The sequence below is a fragment of the Varroa jacobsoni genome, unplaced genomic scaffold, assembly GCF_002532875.2.
Source record: "Varroa jacobsoni isolate VJ856 unplaced genomic scaffold, vjacob_1.0 scaffold_6, whole genome shotgun sequence".
Lineage (NCBI taxonomy): Eukaryota > Metazoa > Arthropoda > Arachnida > Mesostigmata > Varroidae > Varroa > Varroa jacobsoni.
The window spans coordinates 144,743-155,169 of NW_019212908.1; the positions used below are offsets into that span (position 1 = coordinate 144,743).

The following is a 10,427-nucleotide window of genomic DNA, read 5'->3' on the forward strand; positions in this document are numbered from 1 at the left end:
ATTCAGTGGGCACTATTCACTTAGAATTTCGCTCATTATCAGAACATTATCAAACAAGATACACAAAGAAAACGGTAAGTTATAATTTCATCGCTCCCAGCAAGGTCTGCTATTAATACTCATAGAAATACGTAATTAGGTATTTTGCCTTCATATAAAAATTATGTTATTCTTTATTTATTATTAGTTATTATATTAAAGAAATTATAACAGTGATTCATGTAGCTAACTAACAAGCGTTGTTAAAACAAAACTGTTTAAGACTGGGTAACATGGTTTTCCATATTCAAATTCTGTCCTGCACTCATATAAATCCCACCTAGTGTATACGGTTTCTGGATTCAATAGCTCCTGTCGTAAATGTTATTATAAAACAGAAAACCAGATGCTAAATGAAGTATCTCGGCGACATTATCACATGTCTACAGGTACATATATTCAAAAAAGTTCTTGAAAGCGTGCTTCCAGCATTGAAGTGCATACACCTATATATTATTAGCGAAGTCACAGCTGCAACGTTTAGGTGAGTAGATTTGGTATACGGCGTTTTCTTAGCAGTCAATTCTTGTTGTGTTAGCCAAAGGAATGCCACTCAGGTTGCCCCGCGTAATGTTACTTTCCTGAACATTGTACAGCGTCCTGCAACACGTCTCTTCATTCCTGCCCAGTGCTTGTTGTTCCTGCGCAAGTTGCCCTCTCGCTAAGTCGAGGCTACAGAAAAGCACCTCCACTTCGCTTCGTTGAAGAGGACGGACAGATCCGCAGCGAGTAAATAAAATTCCATTGCCGCTCGCTATAAAAGCACTAAAGTGGCGTAGATCTCGTAACATCTGACGTTCGTGGAGAGGGTGCCACGATTGAGGGGGCCATGATAGTCAACGATGGAACTTAATATCAAACCCTCAAATTGGAATAATTGTATTGTTTCTCAGATTACATTCGATATGTTCCCGCTAAGAGCGCGCCATCTTAGCTCGATTAGCGTTACTGTAAAGAAGAAGTGATTATACCATAGATACGTAGCAATCCACCACATGATGATTTGTATAACGTATAACGACAGCTGTTCGTACCCCTTACACCTGCATTATGGCAGTTGATTTTAACAACGGAAAAAAGTTACCGTCATCGACATAGAAAAAATCCTTATTTGTTTGTCACGTTACCCTCTTTTAGGCCAGGCTATGAATGGCGTCCCATGAACTGATCATAGAAGTCCTTCCTCGTCCCTGAGGTCAAGATGTTGATGTCTCTCTGGAGGCCCCTCCGCTGGCGTGGGAAGTCCCTTGCATCAAATGCTCATTGGGGAGAAGAGGACCAAAAAGCGGACCCGTAAATAGCCGTCGAACGCGTACACCGCCCAACTGGCGCTTCGGAAATACGAAGGACCATTTTTTTGCAAAGAGAATATGGCCAAATCTCAGCAAAACATAGAACGCCCCGTCGATGAACACAAGACCTTTGGAGAGCGTCCTCTCTGATCCTCGCATCCTACTAAAGTATCCGGGCAAAGCATCTACACCAGACAAAGTGGTAGAGAAAGGTCAGTCAGCTTTACATTCGATGAGGTTTGTAATGTACACCACACCTTCGCAACACTTTGCCAGTACATCTAGTTTTCATCAGAATCCATCTTACTATCATTAGCACCTAATAATATGACGGTCTATGTAGGCCCTGTCAAAGCTGATTCGCGATACCTCACTTAGTCCATATATTTTCCATATATCGACACGCTTCCCATCAACGAACTTTACAGAATTATCCTGCGGCAAGCTTGTAATCATAATGATATAAGCCAAAAGTCATCTTTTGATTAGGAACTTTTCTAGGATTCGTCCATGTCCATGCAACAATTTTTCACCTCGACACACAGTAGTTCAGTCCAAGGCCTGAACCTCTTTTACCTACGACCTTCAATCTCTTAACTCACAAAGGTACGCGAAATGTGTATTTCTGCCTTGAGCGATATGCTTAAGGGGGGGGGGGGGGGGTTGAGGACATAGGCACAGAAAAGACTCCAACCTGGTATTAAATGCCGCTCGCCACAAACAGAAAGTGTGCTAAAGCAAAGGTCAAGCACTTTGACTTGACCTTGTGCGAAAATTATCCTGTATTCATCAGTGACGATGCAAAATAATGCAGTCGTCGATTGAAGCCAACAAGGCCTGATCACTACCGCAGGCCCTTCATAACGGGCATTGATGTGCCATTGTTCTATCAGTCTATACACACCTATACACCTCTTTAAATGAGATCTGTCCATTAGAGACGAAGCAATAAACTGCACCGTTTTCGTCCCTCCTTGGTTAACCTAAACGACCGATGCAATCTGCCAAATGACTGCTTATGTCAGCAAATGGATAAACTCTATTTCCGTATTCGTTTTTGCTAGCGCAGATATTTTGAATGTTCCTCATGTTTATGAACATGAATATATATACAACAGTTCTACCTGCGCCCACTAGAATTTCGGATAAAATTAAAGCGGTTACGGCTCTGCTAATCTTTACCGTTCGTTATCTCTTCAAGATTACTTTCGGGAAACAGTGTTATTTTTGTTTATTGACCTCGTGCATTAACAGCGTATGACACGAACAGTCAGTTCTCTTATTGTATGGCTTATACTTACTACACGTATTGGTGTTTTCGTTATTCTTCAACCGGACCATGACGCTGATTCATGACGATCGAACGACGGTGTCCAGTGTTCATTAATCAGAAATGGCGATCGACACGTCTCAAGCACAACCTCAGTTCGATCAGATCCATATGATCTCTATTTCACACATTACTGGTAATATTACCAGTAATGTGTGAAATATAGATAGGATTCAGACGTGAATTATTTAGCCATTCAGTGCTCGTTTTCTTCTGTGTTTTACGGCTCAGAATTGTATTTTGATACGAAAACCTCTGCCATAGAATGCACCTTGAAGAGTTTTTTCTAACCTCCACTTTCATTCGTATAAGTCTCATACAAAATATTGCAGCCCAACTACACCTAAGAAGAACGGTTCTCTTGTCGAAGGTGACGAAGATCCGAATATATTGCTAAATACCCAATAACGGTTCAATTTAAAGAAACAAAATGTTATTTCGTAATGAAAGTGTAAAATCGCAATATCCACTTACCATATCATAAAGTGTTGTATCACAAAATTATAAGTTTCAGGGTAATATCAGGCTAATTCTTTTTTAAATATGTACTTGAGCTTCATAAGCTACGATCCTGACCCACACATTGCCAAAAATTGAGCGAGGATTGTCCTTAAATAAGTAAATAAAGTATTTGTTATAAGAAATGTTACGGTTAATTGTTTTTTGTGAGCTTATATTAAGGAATTGACTAAATTTAAAAGTTCTTATTTCTCCTACGTACCCCCTAAGGACCTTTAAGGAAGAGTTGAGCTCACAGCCAATGAAAGTCATGCATGATCGCGTAAGTTATGCTTTACCAAGGTTTTTTAGGTTTTATATTGAATCGCACATGCTTCCAATGTTACACTTCCAACAACGTTCTCAATAGGACAACAGCCCCCTACAAGGCCGGTCCTCTTTTTTTGCAGCGTCATTCCTTTACAATTCAACTAGCTTTATAATTCCTATATAGTATTTATTGATCATGGTGCATAGAGGTTATACGTATGGACCAATCTTTGTGTGCATGCCTTTCATATCTGCGTTCGACCATGTTCTATATAATGGCTGTGGATGGACCATCAGCTTACTACGGCCGCTGCCTCTTCTACTTGTCCATGTCGAGTCTTATGAACTCGTTTTTCCCTTAATGATCAACTTCCGCCCAAAAGATGAAGGACAGTGCGATGTCCTGGACGCGTGCGATCGTAACGGCTGTGTTAGCAACATTGGCGACTGCTAGTACAACAACAGCGACCGAATGACATCCTAGCCCTTTCTGTTCCGGTCTCCCCCTTAGTTGTTCTTCGTGGGACCTGGGAAGACTCTTCACTGCCAGACAGGGTAGGACACGCATGCACACAAAGAGGACGACACATTGGGTGTCTCATTGATGATAACGAATCATCGATGCTCGCAGCAGCGGCATGCTGTGATTGCTGCCGTTGTAGTGGCTTCGGGCAATCTCATCATGTAGATGGCTGCGGCAATGCTGTCGATAGTGGCCAAAGTGTAGAACGGGCGGGCCCAGAGTGGAGCCGGCGGCCGTCCACTTCACAACAGCCACAATAGCGATAGCGACTATAACGATCGGTGGGCTAAAAAATGGCGCGAATTGGCGTGGGCGAGTTATACGGGGTGAGCGGACGTCCTCTCGCTCGTCACGCTGCCAGCATAATCTCTAGCGTGATGCTGCCGATCACTCTTGTAGTGGTGATAATGGTGCTGAGGTTGATACTGATATCAGCAAGATCGCTGTCTTACAACCATCTTGCAGCAGAGAAGTATCGTAAAAGTCGCCGTTTGTAGAGAACGAGTTGCAAGAGTACAGGGGAGACACTTCCTTGCAATATGCAGCCTTGGTAGGTTTCAGTCGCCGCTGCCCTGGCCACGCCAACGTTACGGCCGTCGCAGACCTGACTGGACGCGATCTTGTCAGCCTACTGCTGTCGTCAGTGTGCTCACTGTAGGTCGAATTGTGTGCCGACTCAATATTGGTAGTGCTGAAGGTTGCAGCTACTGCGGTTAAGACGAAAGGGACTGTTTCGATAGAGTCAAGCGACGATGTCGTCGCCGGCGCGATGACGCTGTTGTGCCCGACGGACCCGACGGACGAAGTATACGGCAGACGATGATTGATGAAAGGCGATGACGCGTGCACTAACAGAGAGAAGGAAAGGGAAGATTGTATTTTCCTTTGGACGACGGTTTTGTAAGCGACAGTGTCGCAACGAACCCTCGTTTTTGCTGCAACTCCCCAGACAGTCAGTGGACCATCCAGTTTGCGGCTGCCAGTTCATCGGGTGCGCACGGGAGAACATGCCACTCTTTGTCTGTGTGCCCCATATTCCCCTTCAACAGCAAGGCATCGCGGACGGGCGATCCTTAAAGATGTTCGAGTGTGATACGGTGTACGACGGAGTAGTCGCGTAGTTTTCAAGATTTTAAAATCACCATCGATGCTGGTCTCATTTCTGTGCCTAACCTGGTTCACCTCTGCGAGAGATGATCTTTCATGTATCTTTTGTTTTTCCATATAACCGTATGCTGTCACATAAGTGCTTATATTCGCATGAAATTATTTTGCAGTTAAGTACGAATAACCGTAAAGAATAAATATGTATACTATGTTGTGTGTTCCCACTGGATGGGGCATCCGTTTGTTGGATTTTAACTGGCTGTCAACAATAAGTTTTGAATAGGTTCCATTAAAATAACTTGTCTAAATAGTTTTCACTTAGCGATAAAGGTGTCTGATGCATGGAGTATATCGTTGATGGATCAAGTAAAATTTAAAATTGTACTTTCAAGTTTTGCGGTAAAAAAAGTGTTACTACCACTGCGCCAACTTCTACGTACGTTCGCACATTTTAGAGAGGTATAATGTAGATAGATAACGAAATTCGTCGCTCCCTCACATCTATTCAGACGCTTATTGAGCCACGCATACCGGCCAATCCGTTAAGTTGTACTTCAGCAAGCGATCGGGGCTCAGGCAGCATTGACACATCCATACAACTCTTCTAGACACTTCTGTAGCCTCTTTACCGAGAAAAATCGCAGGCCCAAATCTTAAGTGTTACGAAGGCCTTGTCCGGGCTCAGCGTTCCTATGTGGACGACAAGAAGCGAGTATACAATGAGAGGCTGTGCGAGGATTGACACTAAACTGGCAAAGCTTACCTATAGCTACACCTCTCTTCCCTGGGTCTTGTTGAACCCAAGACAGAAACGGGCGACGGGGATTGTCTTCACCACTCGTGCGCTTTGGGTAGGCGAACACTACAGGCGGGACAATGAGAAGTTAATGGGTGGTGCATGTTGCAACCCGTCTTGCATCGCACTATATACTATATATATACATATATATATATATATATATATATATATATATATATATATATACACAGGGGGTAGTTTAGAAATTTTGAAAAGATTGAATGGCCGGATTTGAGGTGAGTCTTAGAGAAAACGATCGACGATGTACACTACATACCAACAGCAACCGGAGGTAGCGATGATATCAACAACAATAACAACAAGGATAAGCAAGTAGTTACTTTCAAACATCCTATTTCAAAAACATTTAAAGCAGCCTTTAAGAGGTTTGTCTGAATTAACATCACAAGTTTGTAACCAGGAAGTTCTCGCTATAGATAAATCATGACCTAGTAAATATTTCAGGTTATCTTATACTGTTGTTATATTTTGCAATTTTATTAAAAACTGCAGAAGTGGTTGATAAACGTTTGCTAGCAGGCAAGGTTGTTTTGTTGTAAATGTCAGCCTCGTATAGTAAGTAGTAAAAAATAAAAAAAATATAAATAAATAGATTATAGAGTTAAATAAAACTGTTTATCCTACGCACATGCGCTTTGTCCGATGATTTTTTTAAAGCAAACGCCAGCTCTGACTAGTATTAATGATGACTAAATTTAATATAGTATTTTCGCTATTTACCGCAGTTTCCTCGCTTTTTTAATGTTACCTTACATTTGGTGAGCACTTTTATCCGTTCAGTTGGTATAATCTTTAATAAATAATGCTTCTCTTCTATTTTCTTTTAGAGCAACCAGTTTTCAACGCCACTTGTCTTCGTGTGTCCCTTGTTTTTGACACGTGACATTATGGACATCCGAATCACTATTTAAATCTTCACAGCAAGCTCAATAAATATATTTACAAATTCTTCAAATATCTGGCTTATTATTTGACTTTAAGAAAGAAACCGTTCTATTTGACCAGTTCGTAATGTCACAATCGTTGTCTTTTTGAGGTAGTTTGATTGATCTGGCGGACGCGCGAAAGGAAAATCAAATTCCATACAGGTTTATTGTCTACACAGCAGTGAATGGCGTGCGATTGCCTTTGTGGCTACAACGTCCAATAGTTCGGTCCATATCACCTCGTTTCCCTTTGCTTCCGACCCTCGTCGCTACCGAATCATTTTTATTTGAGCTAGCTACGCTTTCTTCTGCATTTTCCATTTTTCTCCGTGTCTACCGACTACTACACCCCGTTCCACCAGGCCGTGTAGACTCCCCAAGAGTCCTTACTCGTATTGCGGTCCTCTGTTATACTTTGTTCCTTACAACCCTCTTATGCGTAGAGTCGTTTCGTCATCTTTATGTCCCCAGGGGTAGTACTCACCGGCTATCGACAAACTCGGCGACTGTGATCAACTTGTTTGCGAATAAATCCGTGGCCGCAATATGAATACAAAACACGCGTTCTGCAATGCGGACTGCACAAGTAGCGAACTTTGCCAACTGTGCATTAGAAGTTGCCAGCAAGTTCCCAGCCGCCAATGGACCCAGTAACTTTAAGAAGTTTGGCGCTCGACGCCTCGCACCCAATGTGATAAAATTAACGTTTATATTTATTTGTGCAATGCTGAGCCGTTACGTGTCTAAGTACTAGGAAGTATTGAAATTTTAAAATATGAGATTTGCACGAGCGACTCCCGTAAGTTGTACTTAGGATGCTACTATGGTTTTCAGCCAATTTAACTTGCTTGCTACAAGTTTCACATATGAATTAGGTTTAGCAGCCTTTACAGGTAATTTGCATTCTGTTAGGCTGTCAACGAACAAAGAATTCCACGGGGTGCCCGTAACGCCGCTTGCCAGCCCCGTCACTTCAGTTGTTTTGACCGGAAGTTAAAGCTTCGTTTCATTTAGGCCAAAACCCTCTATGTTTCGTAAAACTCGAAATATAGAATATTTAAATCCAAATGAGGTGGTGACTCGCTGGCCTTCTACAAACCGGTTACTCCCCGGAAACTCTTTTACTTAAATATCTTATTCGATGTCCACTACGAAGAACGGGGTCGCCATCGCCTCCATCAGGAACACCAGAGAAGATAACACTCCCTGTAAGATGATTTAGAGCGAAGAATTCATCTTTAGTTCGTTCGATTCGCGCAAAAGCGACATCTTTGGTGCGCTCATACCCACTATAACGGTCGCAGCCGAGTTTTGTCCCGTCCTCTTTCCTCCAGACGATCGGATCGCTCACACTGGGATGCGAGAAAAAAGAAAGGGCCTACGAGTTCGGAACAACTTCTTCCGAGTTGTTTCGATCGCAACCCAGAGCAGGCTGAGATTGCAGATGCGGGCGAGGCCGTACGGTTGGTGGATACATGGTCCGACTCTCGAATCTTGAGAAAATTTGCGAATTTTTCGACTTCTTTTCGCACTTGCTCCTCGCACTATCCACCTCTCCAAGCGATGCTGTCTTTGTGGCAGCAGTCTATCTCACGGGATTTTGCAAATTTTCCATCTTCTTCAAATCCGTCGAGTACTTCGACCTCTTTCTTCATTCGTCTTTGCGCTTGCTTGCATGCGGGATCGAATGAATAACGCAACAAAAAGAGAGCCAGCCACTCAACCTGTGGAAGACAGAGCGTGGTAGCCAGCCGCAGCGATACCGCGCGAGCGCTAAGCGGGATCAGGAAACTGTTGCGCGGGATCCAGCTCCGACTGGCGACTCGTCTGAGCTCATGCACAGCTGGAGTTGTCGCTACCGACCGGCGACTCCAGCCGCAGCCATCGCCGTTGCTGCTGGCGCCTTACGACCTACCGCTGTATCGTACGTTGCTGTCGTCTGAAGCTGCACCTGCCTGGATAAAGGAATCACCATCGACACGGTATCGGTGTGCCGCCTCATTCATTTTCGCCCCGCCGATGTTCCGGTCCGTAGATACGCCTATGCACGAGAATTCATGCACGATACAGAGTAAGAGGCAGAATTTCAAAGGCGGTACAATACCTACCCAAGTAGAGGCGATGCGATTGGTATTCAATACATGTAAAGAATAATAATTAAGACATTTTTATGCCTGGCGGTGTTGTGTTCCATGGCCATGGTGAACGTACTCGATACATATAGACAGGAAGGTACAGCTGTACATCAGTATGACGACTAATTGTCTTGAGCTTGTTGTACCCATTTATTATCTAGGTCGAATCGGTGGATTTGTCTACGACAACTGAAGAAAGCGTAACCGTGCCGAGTCATTATGTAATTATTACAATCGATCGGGTTGACGTGATGCGAGATATGACCATTGCGAGATGTTAAATAAATCAACTGTCGGTCGAGATCCAATGAATAAAAAACATTTCATCGTTTCTCTCGTAATCTTGGCTTTTTTGTTAAATCTAACATCAGTCTACTACTAAGTAGCACCAAGTATGAGGGGTGAGCGATAAAATGATATGCGAGTGTTTACGCTGGGGCGTTTAAAACAGCTAAAAGTAGACTATTTTGTGAACGACACACTGTTACGCGGGTTGAATGTCTATGGTTATCCGGGCGCTAGACAACAGAATTTGTTATTATATGTGTTCTTTGTTCCGATTGGGGCACAGCGTAGATCTAGCGCTTCAGTATTATGTTCTTCGGTGTGCAATGTGTACATTTATTCATATCGCTCAGCCATTATCGCCTCATCGACCAGACGCACTGGGATCCTGAAGTCCCGCCTCCGCTAAACAACTACCCCACCGCATGGGGTGGTCACTCTACGGGGCGGTCCAATACGACGAACGCGTCCAAGCGAATATTTGTGTTGGATTGTAACTATCCAAAATCGACGAGCTGTCGAAGTGCGATTATCGCTCTGCGTTTGCCTGTGTCGCGACACGAAAATGTTCCTATTGCATGGGAGTACGTCAGTTGTAGCTCACTGTATAGCAGGCTGTGCCTTACGTGTTTCAACATCATATATATGATATATGGAGATGGCTGCAGCGGAAGGTAGGTCAACGTGAATGTGAATTTAGCACGAGGTAAACGACTTCTTTAACATCTATGTGCTGTAAGCTTTCGTCTCGGGGCTTCGTCACCCTGGTCTTGTCCGTTCTGTGGGCAGACATACAGCCAACCGTCATCCTAAACTAGCTCGACTTGCAGACTAGTCCCACAATGGTAACGGCTTGCCCTGCCACGACTGTACGTTCGTTGCACGTTCACTGATTAAGCTTGCTTAAATCTTAATTATTCAAGCCCGACTACACGCGTACATATGCAACACGTATGCAAAGAAGACAGAGTAATCGACTTTGATAAATTGAAGCCCACACATAATCGGAACGCAATGCGTATTTAAATGTTGCATTGATCATCCCTGATGTTCTACATGTTGGCTAAGATCTACTGTCTTCATAGCAGGGAGCTTCCCTAGGTAAATATTAGATCTCTTCGAAAGGCATTCGTCGGTATAGCAAGCGCACAAGACTCACTCATACGTATTCAAGAAACACTTGAAATTCAGTAATGTGTGGC

The 10,427-nt window shown here is 43.4% G+C and overlaps 1 long non-coding RNA gene across 3 annotated transcripts in view; it reads left to right on the forward strand.

The window, feature by feature from the left end:
• Positions 1-6,814, forward strand: part of LOC111259925 (uncharacterized) — a 33,828-nt gene extending 27,014 nt beyond the window's left edge. For 2 of the 3 annotated variants that reach the window (XR_015311165.1, XR_002679941.2), the window contains exons 2-3: positions 1,177-1,543; positions 6,707-6,814. This is a non-coding gene — a long non-coding RNA (uncharacterized LOC111259925). The remainder of the gene's footprint in view (positions 1-1,176; positions 1,544-6,706) is intronic. The other variant, XR_015311134.1, reaches the window with a different exon arrangement.
• Positions 6,815-10,427: the final 3,613 nt, after the last annotated feature.